This window comes from Cupressus sempervirens, chromosome 5, assembly GCF_028749045.1.
Source record: "Cupressus sempervirens isolate cs-2001-9-10 chromosome 5, ASM2874904v1, whole genome shotgun sequence".
In the NCBI taxonomy this organism is placed as follows: domain Eukaryota; kingdom Viridiplantae; phylum Streptophyta; class Pinopsida; order Cupressales; family Cupressaceae; genus Cupressus; species Cupressus sempervirens.
In genome coordinates this window covers 297,298,931-297,322,133 of record NC_143122.1, presented here as the reverse complement: position 1 = coordinate 297,322,133, position 23,203 = coordinate 297,298,931, and the positions used below count along the sequence as shown (strand labels likewise).

General features: G+C 34.8%; 1 pseudogene; it reads right to left on the bottom strand.

Moving 5' to 3' along the window:
• Nucleotides 1-4,173: 4,173 nt before the first annotated feature.
• Nucleotides 4,174-20,160, bottom strand: LOC149555748 (uncharacterized; annotated as a pseudogene).
• Between the last annotated feature and the right edge of the window lie 3,043 nt (nucleotides 20,161-23,203).

The window sequence follows — 23,203 nt, the reverse complement described above, 5'->3', positions numbered from 1 at the left end:
TTTCAAATAAAATTATACAATAGATTTCAAATAAAAAGCTACAAATCTAAGAAAAAACACTCTTCTAACCTCATGTATTTTCCAAGATCATATATAACTTGTTTAATACTGTTGTCAAACTGTTATGGAAGGGATAGAGGTAGGACGAACTACAATCATTAAAAAATGATCATTTCAATATATTATTAAATAATGCAACTGGTACTACATTCAATCTTACAAATATACTGTAAATAGAAAATATGACTTATCTTGAGGAAGGTATGCCAATCATGTGTCTTCAACCCTAGCCCAAAATCACCTTTCTTTGATAGAAGAGTGCTTATATTTGCAGCAAATCCTGTTGGATTTTTTTTTATTTTTTTATGACTTCTTTTAATCCATCACTTTGTTGCTTCGTTAATAACCAAGGAAAGACACATGTATTTATGCAGTCTTCATTCCTATTTGATTCAATGAAAACTTTTAGTGCATGATTAGATTCATGAATGTCAGTACAAATTTTAGAAATTTGTTCTCTATCATGCCTTCCATCCAACATTTTCCATAGTGTCTCTGTTACATTCTTTCTAATATGCATAGCATCAAACAAATGCACGATTGAAAAATCCTTGTATTATGGTAACCTACTAAATTGAGTAGGATAAATTTTCATTCCTCTAGGAAGTTGGTCATTGATGCCTTGATGACCTTCACAAGCATCTGTTATAGCATTAATAAATATAAGACAATATCAAAATATAAATTCTAAACTTCGGACAACCAATTGGACATTACCTCGATGATTTAGTCGATCGTATTCTAACTTCCATAAATGAGGTGTCATTCTTTGTGGCCTTGATGATGTCTCTTCTTTCCCATTGAAAAGATGTTTTTTGGCAATTCGATACTTATGATTATGGTAGAGAAAGTGTCTAAACTCATCAAACACCTACTTTCCTAAACTTCTCGAATGACAACATTTCATCTTCGGACCACAAACTAGACATGCAAATTTTTCTTCTGTCTGAAGACCTAAAAGATCATGTATAATTGGATCACGTACAATGATCATGTGCAACTTAAGCATTCGATATTAATGCATAACCACTATAACATACCAAAAATATGTAATCTTAACAATATAACATACCGCAAAAATGAGTTAGCCCAGGGGCATCATGTATTGTCCATACAAGTATTGCATGGAATTGAAATTGTCGATGTCCTATTGGTCTAGAGATGTCATACATAGTGATTCCATTCCATAACTTCAATAACTCATCAATTAGGGGCTCAATATACACGTTCATATCTTTAACTTGGTATTTACCTAGCAATTGAATGAACATAAACATTACGTAATTATTATAACCATTTTCATGCACTATTTAAAAATTAATTTAGATAACTATAAAATAAAAAAATACCTGGCACAATCATTGACAACATTATGTGCTCCCTCTTTATGGACATCCAAGGAGGAATGTTATTGTTAATAACAAAAATAGGCCATACTGAGTAAACAGATCTCATATCTCCATATGGATTGACACCGTCTGCCGCCAATGAAAGTTTCAAATTACGAGGTTCTTCTTTAAAGTGTGACCATGTTTCTTCTATCTCTTTAAATGTAGAACCATCGGCAGGCATTCGCATAATGTCATCCTGACTTCTATTGCGTGCATGGTAATCCATAAATTGTGCCAGGCTAGTGCACCTGAATAACCGTTCAAGACGTGGAATAATTGGAATGTACCAAAGAACCTTGCGAGACACTTTTTTTATTTATTTGATCTGACCGATATCTACTAACATGGCAATCAGGGCATTCTGTTGCAAATTCATGTTGTTTATGATATAGAATGTGATCATTGGGACAAGCATGTATTGTCTAATACTTCATTCCAATCTGATCCATAATGTTAGATAATTCTCGCTATGAACAAGGCAAAATGTTTGATGGTGGTAACAAAAACTCACTAATCAATCTATAACAACAAATATGCATTATTAATATAATGAATAGTAATTGTATGCTAACATTGAAGGTGACAAAAATGACATACCTTAGCATATGTGACATTGCTACAGTGGATATACTATTCATAACCTTTAAGTTCACCAACAACACTATAGCTGACAATAGAGTTGTTTGGGAGCCTTCATATAAGGGCTCGTGTGCCTTCTCAAGTAAAGGTATATCAAGACCATCTTTATCATTATTTTTGGATTCGCTAGTACCATCATTGTGAGCCTCTTCATCACTTGCCTCAATACGATCTTCTTCAATCATGTCCTCTGGCACATTATCATCTTCTTCCATGGGAGTGTTATCCTCAGCTTGGATATTCACACCTCCATGTTCCTCCAGTAGGAAATCCACATTCAGCAATGGATGAAAATCGTGGCCCCTTTCAACATGACCATATTGCCTACAATGACTCTAGGTTTTTGTGATTAGAATTCTTCAATTCTTTAAGCCCTTACACTTTTTGCAAGGACAATAACATTTATCAGGTTTTCTTTGAAACTAAGCCCACAATGCAGCCATTGTCTCATTATTTTGTTATGGGTTCATATTGTCAGGCATGGTCTTTCTTCACAGAAAAATATACCTAAAAATAAATTGGACATGTTGTGATTAATGTTTATATCTGCACATATGGTTTTTGTTAATTAATGTTTTCAAATGTAACTAAAATGATTTCAAACATATCAAAAAGAACTTTCACAGGCTCTTATTACATCAACTATTCTAACATGGTCATGTTGGTTATCTTGAGACCTTAATGTCTTCTCATACCTTCAACCTCGACCTTAATGCTCCTGCATCATTCTCCCAAGGATCAAGGAAAGTTGGATCATCATGGAATTGAGTAGGCAAACCTTCTAGGAAGTTGCAATACTTCAACCTTGTAAGTGTCACATCAATGCAATGGGTACTAAACAAACAATTTAAGTTGATGAGAAATAGTTGTTATGAATTCAAATTGTAAGCATCAGCTCAATGCATTGGGTATTAAACAAACAATTCAAGTTGATGAGTATGGGTTTTTATGAACCACAACTCATGAAATATGCATTAAGTCCATACCTGTTGTTTACAATGAGTATGGGTTTTTTTTTTTAAGAACATACCTATTGTTTACAGTCAGGAAGTTTCTATATCCTCTAAGAAATTTATTATGTCAAATCAACGTACCCAACATCTAGCAAATAAATGTGCAGTACAATTTGTGTGCTATTCACATTAAATTTTACAAAAATGATCCCTCAATTGAGGAAAAAGTATCTTTTAATGAGTACATCAGATATGTTGGTTTGAATTTTTGCGAATCAAATTTTCTTAGGATCATAAAAAAAATCAAATGAGATGTTTTTGATAAGTCATAGGGCTTTAGGTTTTCGCATAGTATATTTCGATACCTTTGAAAAATCTGTGAAAAGCCTTAGGTTTGTCCTTTTAAGTTTTTCCTGGCGCAAAATTTTTTTAAAAAAAAGAAAAAACAAACAACAAGGAGCGAATATTCTTTTTTGCCTGCTTGATTGCCATTGTTAAGTCTTTTGAAAAGGTGGTTTTAATCTTGCCGTCTGACCTGATTTGAATCTAGGGTTGTCGCATGTTGGCTATGGCAAGATGCTCGTATGTTATGCATAGCAGGGTAGCGACCATCAGAGAATTATGTGTGATACTAAAAAGTGGAGTCTGGTGCCATGAAATGTGTTGGTGGCAAGATCTATTGACCATGTACTATGTCCCAGACTAGTTAGTTTCAAGAAGAAAGGCACGTGGAAATATTTGCAAGTGGTTTCATCAGAGTTTAATTTTATCTGGCAATTTGCCAAGTCGCTAACTAAAAACAATTACGACTTGCTGGTGACAATATAGCGAATGCCCAAATTTTCCAAAGATAGTGTCTTTTTGAGATTAGAAGTAATTTTGAGGATCCCGAGGAAGATATGCTACACGTTTCACTTTTGTCCCTTTGCAGGTTATTGTCTTTTGTAGTTTCTTTTTTCGAGCATTGTTTTTAAAGTGCTTGCCAGAACTCACCATATTGCTAGCCAAATTTGTGGTTTTTACGCCGATAGTGATGTAACGATTGCTCAAAAAATGGTAATGTAACTGAAAAATCCTTAAAGGTGGGCCCCGAATGAGTGATGTGATAAGGCTGAGTTGTGCAGATCAAATTACATGGTGACGTCCTGTTGAAATATCTTTGAGCTGAAAAACTTTGATTCGTCGGAGCTTGCCATGTTGCTAGCTAGATTGTTGTTTTTTTTGCTGGTAGCGACATAGCGACCCACCTGAAAGTCATAAACACAGCAAGGCTCAAGAAATGTGATTTCATCAAGAGATTTAAATATATATATATATATATATATATATATGTACCAGTGTGTTGAGCCATCTCAACGATAGTGGTATCATGGACCCACTTCTCGTGTATAAAGTACAAATATTTTTTATCATGAGATCGAGCTAGGATCAAAGGCCATCGTTAGCTCCCTATGAAGAAGTGCTAGGAAGTTATGTATAGTGAGTTGGCTAGTAAATTGCTGACCACAAGATCAAATCTAGATCAACGACACTCATTAACTCGCTATGAGGAGATGTGCAATAAATAAGTATAGCAAGTTAATGAGCAAGGGACCCACCATTGTGTTCTTAAAGGCTGTTTCAATTATCTGCCACATGATTAAAGTAAGATCAGTGGTTATCACTAGCTTGCTGTGGAAAGGTGCTCAAGAGTTATGTATAACAAGTTAGTGAGTTGATGACACATGTTCGTGGTCATCTATGGGCCTAGTTTCAAGCACTAGTCTTGAAAGAAAGGTATAGATGGAGGTATTTCATTGGTTTGAATGCCAATGTGTTAAGAAGAAAGCTGAGTCAGCCTAGTTGTCATTCCCAGGTAGTAGGATTTTTCATGAATCAACGGTGCATGTTTAAAAAGGAAATGCGACACAAATTTGTTTTTCTATCCTACGCATTTATTATAAATGAAAGCTTTGCGTGTGGAAAAAATAGAGTCTAATACATGAGATTTTCATTAATTCCAATCCCACGCGAACAAAGATTGCAAATTTTTTCAACACAAGAGCCTATTGATTTTGTCGTGTTAAGCTTGGTAAGAGCGTGAAAACTATTCCTTAGTTGTTCAAGATCAATTACAAAGGTTCAGAGAAGAAAACATTTAGCAAATCAAGTAAGTACTCATACTATAATCTCTGTGGCATTCCAGTTCTCTCAATACTGTCAAAATGCCTCTAAAGAAACCATTTTCTGGGCAAATTAACTATATGGATAGGAATGTCCATGATGATTTATTAGAATTACTCCCAGAGTCTTCCGTAGAGCCTACACAAGTTAAAAATTTGATTTCCTTAAACCCTAGGCTTAAAATTGTGGATAGCCTATATGACAAGGGGAATTGGGTAAGGGATGCAAGAACTACTCAAACTAGTCTTATCCTGTTTAAAAAGTGGTTTTCAAAAAGGAAGTTGTTTGCCCCACATGCTAATGTCTTGAATTTTGATTTGGGAAAGTTAGTAGTCCCAAGTGTTTTCATGGATTATGATTTGCTTGAAGCCATTTCTAAGAATTATGACCAAGCCACTAGGGTTGTAAGAAGAAAGGATGGTGTGCCTCTGGTCTCGATTACTCCTAAAAAAATTAGAGAGGTTTTTCACCTGGAACCCTTATCAGATTACCATGTGCAAATAAATCTACTAGAATTAGAGAATGAATATAAAGCAAAGAAGGATGTAATCAGGGGAGGTGCATTGAGGGAACATATTGGTACAATAGGAACTTTGCTAGTAATTACTGCAGCCTCTAGAGAGCCTTTTAAGAAGAGTCTTTTTACTTCTCGAGCTGTAGAGATATACAAGATCTTATGCCAAGTTTTTGGTGAAGATGAGCAAGAACTTATGCCCATTGGTTTCATGTACATGATGGTTTAGATTGCTTCCTTCGGTGTAGATGTTATTTTTGATTTTGCTACCTTTTTGGCTGAAGAAATTCACATTGGTTTAGTTGGGATTGCGAAGGGCAAGGTGGAAAAAACTTTCGGTCACTACTCTCTATTAATGCATATGTTTTTGTTAAAAGGAGTGACATATTTTGGTAATGAGATGGAACTAAATAGAGAGGAGAATGGGGAAATACTACCAGTCTAGTTGTGTAGTGCAGATATGACTTGGGATGCAAGTAATTCTAGTTTTGTCAGATTTGATAGATATTTTGCTTCTAGGTTGAGGTGCCTTATATTGAGTGACAATCCCAGAATCCCTAAAGCACTAATGAGTCTCATTAGGCCTATGGATAACCCCCATGACTTGAAAATTTCACATAATTGAGGAGATATCATCCCTTACTCTGTTTCTACTATTTTTAGAATATATGGTTTTAAAGGGAGTCCTCATGTTTTTCCTTACCAAGTACCTTTGAAGGTAGGAGTGGTTGAAGTTTTGTGGCAATTAGGGGGAGTTGAAGAAATGTTTTTTTTGAAAAGGCAATTAGGGTCAATTTTCCCTACCTGCACAGTGGCCCATCAGTTTGTGATTACAAAAGGGGGATGGCTCTTTTTGCATAAAATTTTGGAGCAGTATATGATGGCTGTCTCTCATCCCTATTTTTGTGATTCTGAGAGATTTTTCAATCAGATGTTGAGGCATAGAATCAAGTTGGGACTGGTCAAGCATGATTCTTATTAACCAGAGGACATTATAAGGAATGAATTCTCATTGTAGGAGAAAGAAATTAAAAAGGAAAAGTGGAGAGTTTATTCTCGGGTCTTAGAATTCATTCATTGTTTTGATAATAAATATGATCCTTTAGATAATGTTGTTACAGAGGCTGATAAAATAAGTAAATTCATGAATACCTTCCCTGAAATAATGGAAGTCATGAATGAAAAGAAACAAATTTTTATTGATTCCTATCTTGATAAGGACAGAGAAGTCATAAGGAGATTGGCTTTCACCCAAAATGTGGGAGCTGGTAAAATAATTGTACAAAAGAGGCCTGGGTATACTATAATTTAGAATAAAAGGGTTCCTATAGATAAGGGCAAAAAAATAAAAGGATTCACTAGTATAGCCCAAGAGGAGAGACTTGATGAGCCTAGTCCTAAGAGGCAGAAGGTAATAATAGAAGAAAGGCCTCAAGTTGAGGAGTATTCACCCACTCAGTCCCCTCTGAGGATTGGAGAAGAACATCTCGCTACTGAATAGATCGAACAAATGGGATCACAGGGAGGTATTTTTTTTACTCAAGTAGAATTAGATGAGGGTAACCCTCCAGAACATTCCCTCGCAAGTTTGGATCTAACTATAGTAGATTATAGTGGCAAGGAATTGGACCTTGTGTTAGAGTAGACAAGTCATAAATTTTTGACTGATGATAGTTTTGTTAAATCTAGGACTTTTCAGCAGTTTGCATGGAGGGAAAACATGAACATTTTTTAGGAGAAATGTAAAAAGATGAAAACAGAGCATCCAAAAATGGAAGAAACTTCCATTCAGAACCAAACTAAAGAAGAAATGATAAAAGAATTGCAAAATATAAGCCCTGAGGAAGGGAGGGAAATGGTCAAGGCATTTAACATTTTATTGTTGCCAAATTGGGATATTGCTAATGCTTTAGTTTTTAGTTCTATTTCAAATAAATTGACTTTGCAAGACTAGAATAAAGACAACTTTCAAGGCACTGCATTCATTGAAGATCAAGCTGCATTGGTTAGTTGGTCACTGAGAAGAGGATCCAAAGCCACATCATTGTAGTCAGATGACTCTGACTTGATGGGAAGCTTAATTGTGAGAAGAGTTGATGATACCTCACATGTGCAGGCAGCATCTTGGAATGTAGAATCTTCCAAGTTTCTTTTGGATACTGCAAAGAAGGAGGAGCATGCCATGTCTGAGTTATAGGGTAAATATGAAACACTTCTTGAGGCCTATAATAGGGAGGTAAAAAGGAGAATTGAACTTGAAAAAAAGCTAATGGGGAAGTCCACAAGGCTAAGAATAACATACCCTCATCCTCTAGTAGAACCTTTTAAATCCACCCCCCTTGTAGAACTACTAGACACACCTCAAAGGCTAGAATATTATACAGCTGAGGATTTTGAAGAAGAAAAAAATAAGCTATGGGCTTTAGATGTAGAGTTAAATACACAATATGAGGATAAGCTTAGAAAGGCCCTAACGTATTTGGTAGATAAGATTGAATGGCCCTTGTTTTTTGATCAGTTGGCAAGAGTAATAAGTATATGGGAGCAACTAAAAACCAATGATAAAATCCTCAAGCCTATTGTCAACAAGTGGGGAAAAAGGGAAAAGGAAATCACCCTTTTATGTTATTCAGTTATAAGGTCTTCAAATGACCATATTGAAAAATTATATGATATTGCTAATGACTTGACAGATTTTGATAACAAGAGAGTTGCTTTGCAATTGAAAATTGTTTCTTATTTGAATAAATACAAGAATAAAAAATTTGATCTATTTCCTTGTGCTTTGGATAGAAAGAACCAATTGAAAAAGAAGGATGAATGGAGTAAAGAATTGGATGACCTTTTCTGCATAAGGATAAATAAAGTTGTTAATGAAAAGGGGCATGCCTGGTGGGCCACCACAACAAAGGAATTGGTTAAAGTTCAGTTATTTTTTGATTCTTTCAAGAAAGAATTTGTTGGTTTTGAAAAGGAGGCTGATTATATATTAAAGAAACAAGATGATATCTTGCGGTTCAGCAGGCCCGATGACATACAGTTTAACACATGAATGGTAGATATTCCTTCGGACCAGCAGTTGGAGGAAGGCAGTTCAGATAATGATAGGGAACATGAAGATGAGGTGCAGGTCATTGACACATCAGCACTAGAATTGAAGGAAGAAGAAAGTAAAAAGGAAATAGTGCCTGCTCAAGGTGAAAGCACTGAAAACCCATAGGAACAAATTGATCTACAGGCATCACAAGAACACCCCTCATTGGCTAGCCTGGTAGCCATGTATTCTGAGGATCGAGAACAATGAGAGACAAAACAAAAGTTGATAAGTACAACAGTAACAGGAACGGGCCTACGTAAAAGAATATTTGATACACCTAGCATTCTGTTGTGACCTTTTTGTCTTTTGTGTAATGTTTTGTTCCTTGGACACCTCTCAATCACATTTTCCCTTTTCTTGTTGCAACTCATATCTATATAAATGAGTTTTCAAGGCATTGTGATGGTCTGAGACTTGTGTAATTTTTTGTTTTCTTTCAAGAAGAGTACATATACAGTTGGTCCAATAGTATGCAGGGGTTTTGAATTTGCTCCCATTGTACTTTCTGATAAGAAAATCGAAATGATAGAAATGGAAATCTATTCTTGGCATTCAACAGGTTTTCTATTGGTTATTGTATTAGTCATATGAAAAGGATAATACAACATGGTATTTACACGACATCAGTGTGCTAAAAGGAAGTATTATGTGTATGATCAAGATTTGTATGCTATTGTTAAAGCCTTGAAGAAGTGGAGACATTATTTGATTCCTAAGGAGTTTATGGGGTAGATTGATCATAAAGATTTATAGTATTTGGGAAGTTAATATAAGTTGAATCAAAGACATCTGAAGTGGGTTGAATACTTGCAGTTTTTTACACTTGTGATCAAGCATAGGAGTGGAGTTACTAATCGAGTTGCTAATGCATTGAGCATAAGATGTTCTTTGATGATTGAGATGAAGGTTGAAGTTATTGGTTTTGATGAAATGAAGGAATTTTTTGATACTACCCCTATTTTTCTAAGGTGTGGAGAGAGTGCAGAGCACCAAATCTATCAAATCAAATAAGTAAGTATGGTGAGTATTTCATTCAAGAAAGTATATTGTTCAAAGATAATTAGTTGTGTATACCAAGAAGTCCTATGAGAGTTAATTTGATTAACAAAAAACATTGTGTTGGTTTGGATGGACATTTTGGAATTGATAAGACATTGAGTTTTCTTTTACTTAAGGATAAGTTATATCAACAAAATATGTATAATGATGTTTAGAATTTTGTAAGGATTTGTGGAATTTATCAAATTGCAAAAGGAGTAAGTTAGAATACTATTTTTTATATACCTATTTTTCTTCTTGAGAAAGCTTGGAGTGACATTAGTATGAATTTTGTTCTTATATTACTGAAGATAGCAAGAGGGTATGATTCCATATTTGTTGTTTTGGATAGATTTTCTAAGATGGAAAATTTCATACCATGTAAGAAGACATGAGATGTTGTGCATATTGCTAAGATTTTCTTCAAAGATATTGTTAGATTGCATGGATTCCCAAAAAGTGTTATTTCTAATAGAGACTGTAAGTTTGTTAGTTACTTTTGGAGGACTTTGTGGAAGAAGATGGGTACTAAGTTGAGATTTAGTTCTACATTCCATCTATAGATAGATGGAAAGAAAAAGGTTGTAAATAGAAGCTTGGGCAATTTTTTGAGATTTTTATTTGGAGATAAGCCAAGTGATTGGGATATTGTATTGGCACAAGATGAGTTTGCATATAATAATTTTGTGAATAGGAGTACAGAAGAAACATGTTTTGAGATTGTTATTAGAATGTAACCTAGAGGTATATTAGATTTGAGGGATGTTGCTAGTGAAGAGAAGAGGAAAGGAGAAGAATTTTCTGATTTTATGAAGTCTTTTCATGAAGAAGTGAAGTTGAACTTGGAAAAAAGTAATCAAAAGTATATAGTGAATGTTGATAAGTCTAAGAGATATCATGTTTTTGAAGTTGGTGATGAGGTGATGATTCATTTTGTTAAGGTTGTAGCTTCTATCAGATTGATTTGATGGTAAAACATCTTTAAGATAAATATCCTATATATTTTATATGTAATGTAATATATTTTTTATATAATATACATTATATATTATTATATAATAATATAATAACATATTAAATATATTCTTAAAGATGAGTTATACATATAGTTATTTATATTATTAATATAATGATGATTAACTATAGAGACATGTCTCCTCCTCTCATATTTATATGAGATCTAAATCTGCATTTTGAAATCATTAATAACATTGGCAATGTTATTACATTTATAGAAAATGATCCATGTTACTCAACATGGTATCAAAGCCTAACTATAAATGCAAGAAAATAAAATAATACCTTGAATGTTCTAAGCATCCTTTCTAGACTTCCCATCGAACTCACAAGTGTGTGAACTCAAGGATGCTTAGGAGTGCTTCACTACAAACTACCTTAAAGGATGTTTAGTGCAATATTATATATGAAGAACAAACCCATTTTTTTCAATACAGAGCTCTAGTAAATGGATGGACAATGAACCACTTTCTTGTTCCTCTAAGAAGAGGGTTCCTTTAATACATTTTTTAATGAATGATATTGGATCTCTAAAATTGAGGTCCACAAAGGTCTATCTCCAACATTTACAAAGAGTATTGTGGTAGCATTGGTGTGTTGCAACTTGACATTATGTATCATAATGTGGGTTAGAAATAAATGAATACTCATACCAAATGAATCCCAATGGAAGATTGACACCAAATGGATTGTAGTGAAAGACTCTCACCTAATGATCGTGATGGGCTGTGAAATGAATAAGGGTTTAACATATATATATATATATATATATATATATATATATATATATATATATATATATATATATATATATTGGTTCTCTGCTAATCACACACACTGGTAGCAAATGTAGATTAACAATATGTAGAGTGGAAAGCAATAAGAATCACTTTAAAAACTCTACAAATTTTCTCTATTCTATATAAACCAAGATGATGCCTCTACATAAAGATTATCATGCTCTCTGATTGAATACGATGCAGAAAATCTTTATTTCATGCACTCCTATCACTCATTTAGATGATGTATTAGTTCCTCCTATATTATGAGAGACATATAAGGATGAATCACTTTACTCTCTGGCTAGTTATAAAATAAGTGACATGTCATCATTAATCTTTTTAGTAAAGACAAGGGGAGGCCTTCTAACTATAATAATTGATATTGATGGTGAAAATCAAGGCACATTAAGGCACTTGGATTGGACCCATTTAAGGGTTTGGTGTTATATTCACATCATGTACATCATTCAAGTTTGCATGTTTGACTAGTCCTTATCACCTAGAATATAAGCATTCGGGCATATAAATTAAAAAAAGGTAGACCATTCTAAAAGTGACCTAAGTGTATATATGTTAGTAGAAAAGTACACTAGGCGTTTAACCAGGTGGTGTGGCCATACATGAGAAGGAAATAAGTTAGATACATTAAAGGTAGGTTGGTATAAATGCATAATTTATTGCTAATGATCATTCCCATTCCTTATTTCTATTTAAATTTTTGCTAATGTCACGTGTGGGAGTATATATATTAACATATATATCTTGTGTTTAATATATTCTATATATTAATGAAAATGGAATATATGCATGTATATATTCAAAGTATATATTCTTATTTAAGTTTTTGGAAAGATCTTTATTATGGTAGAAATAGATAATAGTGAGAGGTGGGGTGGTGAATCAATATTTTACAAACTTTTGCGCACTACGAGATATTGTTAATTACTTTCTAACTTGAATATGGAAGTAAACCATTAATTTTTGAATAGTAAATATAAACATGCACATAGAGAACTCATAACACCATTATTTGTTAACTAGGGAAACCCTGGCCAAGGGAAAACCCTAGTGGGGACGGTACCCACTAGATGATTCACTAAAAAATAGGATCCTATTAAGGGTATTGACCCTATTAGGAGTCTATGAAGTACATATATTATTTCAAGTCCTTGATAGAGGACTAGGCCTTGTTAGAAGCCTCAACCCTATTAGGAGTTGCTACAACCTTTTTAGGAGTTGGTATAGCTATTACACAGAAGAATATCTCACTGCCCTAGTTAACATGCAATTATACAATTCAATTCCTTCACAAAATAGGTATACATACAATACCTTCTTGGCTAATATAACTCAAAATTGCTCTGATCTTACATCAGATTTCACATCACATAAAACTTGCAAATATTTCTCATAATAGTTTGCATGTCACATCTAATCACACAAGTTCCTCCTTCTCTGCGCAAGATAAGATCTTTACTTATACCTTTCACATTAACAAAACTCTACATTGGCAACCTTCATGTCTTCACATGTTTGATGTAATATAAAATAACTTATGGAATAATATCCACATAGTCAGCTCAACATAACTTAGTAATTATTTTGTAACCAAAATAATTCCTTAAGTCATACAACTTTGTTTACTGCTATGCTATGTTTTGCACTATTAAATACCCACACTTTTAATCTTACTATAACTTGTGTCGTATTGTTCATACACATCTATGCAATGGAACACATCATCATGATAGTTTCATGAACCTTTCCTCAACTACACATAAGATAACTCTCAATGCACCATCCATACTCTTAAGATCTATTCTTTGAATTGCTGCAAACTATTTAATACTTAAACAATTTCTATCTTTAAATACATAAATGAAATGTTGAATGTATGTTTCCATAAATGAAAACCATCAAGACATATAGCTGACCATATTTTCAATAATCTCCTCCTTTGGCATCGATGGAAACATTTGGGAAAAATTTTCTAAGTCCCAAAATGATATCATAAATAACAAAAACAAATAAAAGTAACTATACAAAAATTGCCTTCAGAACATAACAATTTTAGCTCTCTCTCTCTCTCTCTCTCTCTCTCTCTCTCTCTCTCTCTCTCTCTCTCTCTCTCTCTCTCTCTCTCTCTCTCTCTCTCTCCTATAATAAAAAACATTGGTTAGATAGTCCTGTGGCTACTTATTTGGCTTTCTCCTCCTATTCAGTTTATAAATCTACCAATCATATTCATCCTACGTCTATGGATAAATGTTAGAAAACTTTAGTAGCTTTGGATTAAAGGTATATCCTATCGTTAAATTCATTGAAAATATATAAATGATGGAGCTATACCTCTTAATTTAGAGGATAGTTATCAATCAATGATAACTGATCCAACTATTAGTGTATTTTGTCTTTCGTAGTTGGTCATGTTGAGTTCTCTTTTATTTTTTTATCCAAAGGACAAATCTGTTTACTAACAGGATGCAAGCATGAAGCTCAAAGAATGATAAATGTAAGTGGATGCTATGCAAAGGTGTAATCTAAGTCATGCCAAGCACTCCTAAGGTTATAAGTCTCTATATTTTCAAGGTTTCAAGTATTTTGGACCAAAGTTTACAATGTTTTGACAATGTTGAAATTTTTTGACAAGTGTTTGAATAGTATCCAAGGCGTAAATTTGCAAGTTTTTCTTTATCTTGATTAATATTTTACACACACACAAGGCACAATAAGACAAGAATAGTTTTACATCACAACCTAGGATTTAAGACTGTATATTCCATTGAATTTCCACTTGAACCGAAGTTCATCCATGCTTATCTAGAGTGGACAACTTAGAATCTTGGCACCATAGGCTCTCCCTTATAGTGAACTCACTTCTTGGGGCTACCAAGATTTGGTTCCTAAGGGGCATTACTTCCCTAGGGATTATTGTCTCTACTAAGGATGTGAGAATATGGGATGTCTTCATGGGCATTAGTGACCCCTTGAGCTAGTGGGTAGAAAGGATTTTGGTCTCTAAAACAAGGTATTTAGTGTGGTCATTTCATTTGAAAAGTGAATGATAAACTTCCTCAGAAGGTCTCTAAGCCCTAAGAACTAGGGTTTGATACACCACACAGATATTGGAGGAGAGCTATCACACAACAATACCATTGACATGAAATTAATTGTATCAAGTCTATTATAGTGGTTGGAATGTTGAAACCTAGTTTTGGCCCATCACCACTTCAAGGTCACTCCCTGGGGCTCACCAAGTGATGAGTCTTGTGTCCAAGATAGGCCTCTCTATAGAAATTGCACAAATTTCTCTTGCACCCAAGATCTATGAATAACGAGGGGAGATGATATGTCCATGCAACTCCTAGGGTTCTAAACAATGCATAAACACCAAGTAGTATAGAAAGTTAATTTTGGTGAACCAAATAAAGTGTTATCTAATCTACAAAAACCATGCATAGAGTTTGAACAAGCACACAAGTCTTCAACAACACCCTACAAACAAGCATTAGTAGTTTTTCAATGAATGTGTTCTCCCAATGATTGCCACATATTGTAAATAGACCATCAGTAACAAAAAGTCATCTACTCTAGGTTCTAACATGAAATTGAAACCCTAGATGTGAATTTTGATCAAAATAGGTGCTTTCTGTGAACCAAATGAGCTCTGATAGAGAAGATTACACCCCAAAAGACCAAAATGACTCAAGATGCCCCCAATTATGCTTAGATAATGAATATTACATCCATGGTGTAGTTGGGGTCCTAAAGTGTGCAGTTGGTAGTTTTTAGGCATAGTTGGGAGAGTGGAAGTAGACTATGGGGAAATGGTGTCAAATAAATACCTAGAAACTTAAATCTTGAAGCCTACCTAATTCATCAATTTTTTTCTCCAGTTTATGGGTTTTTTTTACTTTGAAGTCATTTAAGTAAGGTTTATTTGGCTAAATGCAGTCTGGATGGGTTGTATGTTGGTTTTATTGTTGCTTTTAATTCAAGCAATTATATAAATGCTTCAGTAAATCAGTAGGGTTTATGAGTTCATAAAAGGGATATTGCATAAGAATGGAGATGGGTGATTGTAGTTGATTAATTCTTATACAAGTCATATGAATTAGATCTCCCACCAATAGTCAATTTCTTGCCCAATGGATAAGGCACTGGTCCTGTAAATTAGAAGTAAACAAGGATGAATTCTACTGCTGCATATCAAGTCATCTTGTAAAATCAAAATTATTTCAATCTTGTTCAAGAATTATAAATGCTGGCCTCAACTCATTTATATCTAATTCCTCACTCTTAGGTAGCTGTTATTTCTAGGAATATTTGTAAATTTTAGGAGAATTATGACCAGATCTGCTGATAAGGGATGTGTATAAGTTTGAGAGCATTGAAGAATTGAAGTGATCTGTGTATGTATGTGAAGGTAACATATGAGAATCAGAATGAAACTAAGATAATTTCAGACACATTTGCATTAGAATTATCCCTAGGTATACCTGCCTTGGTTTAGTAGAGCCAAAAGAGTAGGAAACCATCATTTGGTTTTGTTGAAGTTGGGTTAATGTGATTCATTCATATAGTTGATATTGGGAATCGGCTAATCCCTAGATTGTGTGAGTCATTTCACTATGATATTAAACATTTTTTTCGCTTGATAGTTTCAGCAGTTTGAAACACCAACAAGATACACACTACTCCTAATCATTCAAAGAACAAGCATGAGGGAAAAAATGAATAATTATTTATAGCAGGACTATCTATGAGAGAATATAACACAACTTCAAGAGTATGAGCTATGTCTTTAGCTAGAGATGATAAAGAAAATTACTTCTTTTCTTCTTCTTTTTTCTCCCACACAAGCATGCCCATCTACACGTCATCTACTAGAATCACTACATTACATTTTCTATTTTGGAGAAACAGTTCCTTAAAATGGTACTTCTAGATTGCACCAGGAAAGCTTGTATAACTTATAACAATGCATCTCGTATAGTTTCCTCATAGTATTTACATTGCTAGGGCTCCAAACTCTACAATGAAGTTCTTTTGAAAACTTGCAAGCTAAGCTTCCTTTCTTCTTTAAATAAAGTAGTGAAAAAGACTCCTAACTCAACAAGGTCATATTGTGGATGCAAGCCATACAAAAAGATGAAAATAAACTATTGGAATGAAGAGGAAAGGTATACAGATACAGATGTTCTACAATATATCAATCCTCCCAAAGATTGAGTTCTTGTTTAATGTCTTGCAAAGGAATCTACAGTAAAATGGCCACAAACCTGTGTGAATGGGTCTAGATCAAATTTTGTCAGAGGTAATGTTGCTAATTTGAGTGGAAAAGCAAATGGGAGCAGCTATGGCATATTACATTCTTTGTTTCTGATCCACAATTTTCCAGCACTAAGACATCGCAAGATTCCCTGCATGCAAAAAAATACAAAAAATGAATAGTGCATTATATTAGAAATATAAATTTTCCACAGCTTTATCCTTGCACTTAAATATATGCTAACCTTGAACCTAAACATCATCTATAAAACAACTTTGTGACCTGAAAGAATTAATAGTGGCTCTATTTTTTAAATTGCGATGAGTAGAAGAGAAAGATAAAATGTAAAAGTATTGAATAGCTTTGGAATCCACCTCTGCAACTTTCTGATAGATAACAAACTTGGAATGATATCTAATGACCAGATTCTTACCTCCTTTCTCCTCTCCTATTGACCCTGCACCAAACTCCCACCCATTGCACTCACAATGTGCCCCAAAACAAAATTAACACTGCCGTGACCTTTTTTCTTATGTTTTGAATGTCAAAATTTAAACAATTTTACCATAGTCAAAATTTGGTCAAAATTTTGACCATATCGAGCCCATTTTTTCAAAAAAAATGAATTTAACAACCCAAATAGGCCTTTGGTCGAAAATTTTGGTCGAAAATGGGGGCCTAATGTACTAGTGAATTGTCCTCCTATTGGTATAATCCCTGATAGGTTATTATAGGAAACATCAAAGTCACTTAAGGATGTGAGAAGTTGCAACTCAGTAGGAATAGGTCCTGATAGTTTATTTTGTGAAAGATCAAGTGATTCTAATAATACCATACCTCCAATAGATTTAGGAATCTCCCCACTAAAATAATTTCTGGAAATGTTGAGGATAACCAAACCTTTGAGACTTCCAATATGCTGAGGAATGTTGCCTAATAGATTATTGTTGGAGAGGTCGAGACATTTTACCAGTCTCAAAAAGGTCACAAACTCCATATCTTGACCTTTATTCTTAATTGTCACTTCATCAATATAAGAAAAATCACCATCATAGATAGATCTTGAATCTTCAAATCCTTGTTCAAGGATTTCTATGTTTTCTGTCTAATTTTCCATTGCGTCTAATTTCAAAAATTCATCTTGGATAGCCCTTGAAAAGTTATTGCTTGACAAGTCCAAGATTTGAAGATTTTGTAATTTTGTCAATTCTAATGGAATTTCACCCTTAAAATTATTATTTTTTAAAATCAAGATCTAAAGATTATGCAACCTTTCAACCCAATTTGAAATGTTCCCTTGCAAACGATTGTTTCTCAAATCAAGAATTCTAAGACTTTGACATTCTCCAAGTGATGGTGGAACCTTCCCTTCAAATGCATTATCCCCTAATTTCAATACCACAAGATTATTCATTATGTGACATATATCTGGTATTGTCCCTTTTAAATTATTCTTCTCTAGATTTAATATTGACAAGGCACAGTAGTTTAGACTTTGGGGAATCTTACCACTTACGGAATCTTACCACTTAACCTATTGCTTGACAAGTCTAAAATAGTCAAACTCTTATATTCAAAAATTGTATTTGAAATAGAGCCACTAAGGTTATTTTTGGCAAGTAAAAGAAAAGAAACATATACATACAAAGGGATTGATCCATCAAGTAAGTTATTGGACAGATCTATATAGAGAAGACTTGATATGTCCCAAAGCCAATTTGGAATAAAACCTCTTAAGAAAGTTGTTTGACAAATCTAAATGTGTAATGTCGTATTGAGTTGAAATAAACTCAGGGAAATTTCCTCTGATATTACATTGGCCTAGAGCTAAATTGGAAAGCTGAAATTTGGGGATGATGGATGGGTCGACTTTGATAGTCAGCTTATTGTTTGAGAATAATTCGGGGCAATTATTCAAAATAAAAAACGAGGAAGTTCCTTGTTGTTGGACAAATAAAGGTACGACAATTTGGATAACTTAGCAAAGGAAGTGGGGATTGGACCACTAAAACTGTTGCTCCATAGAGAGAGCATGGTCAGGGCTGAGAGATTGCCTAAATCAGATGGAATGCTGCCGTTTATTTTATTTGAATAAGATCGAGAAGCTGCAACTTGAAGAGGCCACACAAAGAGGCCCGTGGCTATACAGCCATGAAAATGCACTTCCTTTACATTGCTTTTTCTAACTTTTTAAAAAATTAACTAAGTCCTCTCCTTCGTATGGAAGTGCATTTTCATGGCTGTATAGACATTGCCCACAAAGAGGAGGAAAGGGAACCATCCAAATTGTTGAAGGAAAGATCGAGATACTGCAACTTGGAGAGACCACACAAAGAGGAGCTAAGGGAACCATCCAAATTGTTGAAGGAAAGATCAAGATGCAACGAAGGAAGAGGTCCAGCAAAGGCAGGGATGTTACCTCTTAATGAGTTGCTTGAAAGGTCCAACCGTTGAAGCCGTGAGAGATTCGCAAAGGAGGGAGGAATTTCTCCCGATATTCCACAGCGGGACATTTGAATAGTGGTGAGATTAGTGAGAGAGGCGATGCTCTGCAAAAAGGTATCCCTCGCCATAGTGAGATTAGTGTAGGAGAGGGCCAAGTGCTCCAACCCTCTCAAATGTGTAATCTAGTCACTGGAATTGCTGCTTTGGAAATCTTGATTCCCGGAGAGGTCGAGGAATCTCAGAGATGTTACTGAGCAGTGAGCTCTCTTGGAATGACATCGAGATCATTCTCACCCAGGTCCAAGTGTTCCAATCGCTGCAATTCACTCAATTCTGTCAGAATTTAGCTGATAAATCCACAATCAAACAAACTCAGATACTTGATTCTCCTCAGCTGTCCAAGCTGTGGAGGGATGGAAAGAGTGTAGAAGCCATTGCGAGAGAGGTCCAGGTACTCCAAATGCAGCAGTTGGAATAGACCCCTTCGAATCTCACTCCAAAAATAGCCGTGTCCATTGTTCAGATCCAAGGTGATGATGTGTCCAGTGCGTGGGTGGCAGCCGACTCCTTCCCAGGCGCAGCAGTTCAACCCTCTCCACGATTCCAGCGGAGCAGCTTCTCCAATTTCTTTAGAAGGAGTAAGATTAAGTCCTGGCTTGAAATCCAAGAGATGTTGAAATAAATTAATTATGTCAGGCTTGGTCGGCACAGACCAAAGAACTCTTCAAAAACACGCATGCAAAATGTGCAGCCGCCTACCACCGTCCATAGCCACCTACAGCCATTCATGTTGACTACACATTAATATATGCAAATCCAGAAACATCTGTACATTTATTATTTGGCTATAAATATAATGAGTTGGGCCTGTGATCAGCAGAGCCCATTTTCTGGGTTTCTCCTTTGGTTTCTTTCCTCTGGTTTCTTTTTCTTCTGTGTTCTGTTTTTAATATATTTTCATGGTATCAGAGCTGATGGTTGACGAGCCAAAGAAATGATTGCTGTTTACTGGAGTTTTGAACAATCTATTCTGATGAAATGTGAAGTGTTTTATGATTTGTTGTACATCTAATTCCAGGCACTTATGCTGTTTGCAGAGTAGAAATGAGAATACTATTAGAATGCTGCCCAAAACATTGGTACATTGACACTCAAAGGAGAATGCAAATCAAATCTCTTATGTAAGGGAGCGCTGGTGGAGAATTTTAAAGACTCTTGCCGCCAATCACGAGGGTGGCTGGAAAAGAAAGGTTTGTGTTGCTGCAAGATAAATATGAGGAAGCTAAAGAAGTGTTAAAGACAAGCATTTTCTATGAAAAGATTACAAGCATTTTCTATGAAAAGATTATTGTGGCTAGTGTATTGTTAAGTGTTGCAAGAAGATCATATCTATGAAAGATGTATTCATATGAGCTAAGATTGCTAAAGAGTGCAAAGGTGAAAAGAATAAAATGAAAATGAGAGAAGCCATGAAAAGAAGGAAGCCAAAGTTGAAGTGTGTTTGAGTTAGTGCTGTGTGACGCTATCATTCATAGATTAGAAGCATGTGGAGCATCTCTGTGCAAGCGGGAGTGCCAGAGAATGCATACACAAGGCATGGAAGATATTGATCATGGAAATGTTTTTTATGTCTTTGTGTTTAAGTACGTGTGTTTGATGTTATAGAATAGTTATTGAACTTAGTTGTGGTTGCAGTAAGTGAAAGTAGGTTGGATTGGTGGTGAGCTAGTTGTCATGATTCAAAAAAATTCTAAGGTTTGTGTGTGTGCTGATTGGATAAAAGTATTGGGATTGGAAGTGAGGATTTGTTTGTCTAATTGTGAAGGATATGATGTTCTTGATAGTGGTCATATAATAGAAGTTGATTGCATTGATATCCCCCAATCAAGTGATGAAAATTGAATTAGTAATGATTGTTAATGGGCTATGTGAATGTATGGGGTGCATTATCGGTTGTGCCCGACACCCTAAAGGTTTTTGGTTTGACATATTGATGAACCATGTATGTGAAAAGGATTCCTATAGAACTGGCGAGTACAGCGGTTGGGTACCCATGTATCTCGGTAGATGGATTTCTTTTTATATGGACTCAATAATTAGTTTGATGCAAAAGAGAAAGGCCCAGAGTGATGATAGTTTCCCCATAGTTATGATTCATGGTCATTAAAACCAGTGAGTGCTTGGTTTGTGGTAATCCAAAACCACTTGAGTGTTTGAAGTTTGTGGTGATCTTAAAACCACTTGTGTGATGTTTGAGAAGTTTGTGGTGAACTTAAAACCACTTTGATATTGCATCGGTTATGGGTAATCTGTACAAAACCTAGAGTGATTATGATGGGAGAAACAAGAAGAGTGAAAGCATTTGATAATTGATTGTAAATGGGTACCTAACAAGGCTTAAGGCCAGGACCCATCGTTTCTAGATTATGGGGGGATACTTGAAATCTTTTGATAATTAATTTAGGGAGGATGTTGAAATAAATAAATTATGTCAGGCTTGGTTGGCACAGACCAAAGAACTCTCCAAAAACACGCATGCAAAATGTGCAACTGCCTACCACCATCCATAGCCACCTACAGCCATTCATGTTGACTACACATTAATATATGCAAATTCAGAAAAATTTGTACATTTATTATTTGGCTATAAATATAATGAGTTGGGCCTGTGATCAGCAGAGCCCATTTTTTGGGTTTCTCCTTTGGTTTCTTTCCTCTGGTTTCTTTTCCTTCTGTATTCTATTTTTAATATATTTTCAAGAGAGAGATTCTCTCCTCTTCCAAACAGGCAGAGTAGGTGATAATGGGGAACAACAGGAACACCGCCCAAATGCCCAAAGCCATTTTCATCCCTCACTTTGTGAATCTCGAATGCTTCTGTGAGATGAGATTGGAAGGCGAGGCAGATTTAAAGGGAGAAGTGCACTGGAAAATTCAACGGAGAGTAGTTAGAGAAGATGTTAAGGAGTTAAATCTATTTGAAGCCACGTGCACGACATCAAGTGAGGTCAAGCACGACAATGGCCCACTGGTAGAAGAAATCTGTGGAAGAGATATAAAGATTTGTAGAAAACAGCGAACGGAGAAGGAGAGATGAAATTAATATTTGTCCAATCAAGCATAGCAATGGCCCATTATGGTACAAATCTGTGGAAGAGAGAAAAAGATTGGTAGAAAAAAGTGAACGTAGAAAAATTAATATCTGGTCAGTCAAGCTTTAAGAAAGGAAGCATCATAGAGATTTCTATGTATTTTTAAATTTACATATTACTAGGAGAGAAGCTTCATGAGGTAAGTAGAAAGTTCTAGAGTATGCATTAAATGTATTCTTATCATTGAATAAAAAAACATTATTCTAGCATCCTCCCTTAATTTCTACCACTAATGGATCTACATGTTGGAGAAATTAATCAAATAAGACATGGGTCTCGACATTAAGTCTTCTTAGGTACCCATTTACAACATAATATTTTGGTTCCCCTTATCACTATCACTTTGTTCCTTTTGTCATTATACTTTGGGTTTTTTAACTGGTTCACCCATAACCATTTGGGATTTTCCAAATAATACAATATCTTTTTTATTTAAGTTTTTCACCCAAGCAAGTAGTTTTGGATTACCACAAACCATTCAAAGGCTTGGCACAAATATCATCTCAATAATGGGGAAACTATCTTTAGGATTTTCTCCTTTACGAAATCTCATTCTTCGTGGATTTCTTACTAAACAATGATTCTGATTTGTTCAAACCATTTGTACTCTTTGAGAATTCACACTTTGATGGATTTTTATTATTTCTCACACTTGAACATTTGTACTTAAACAAATCTTT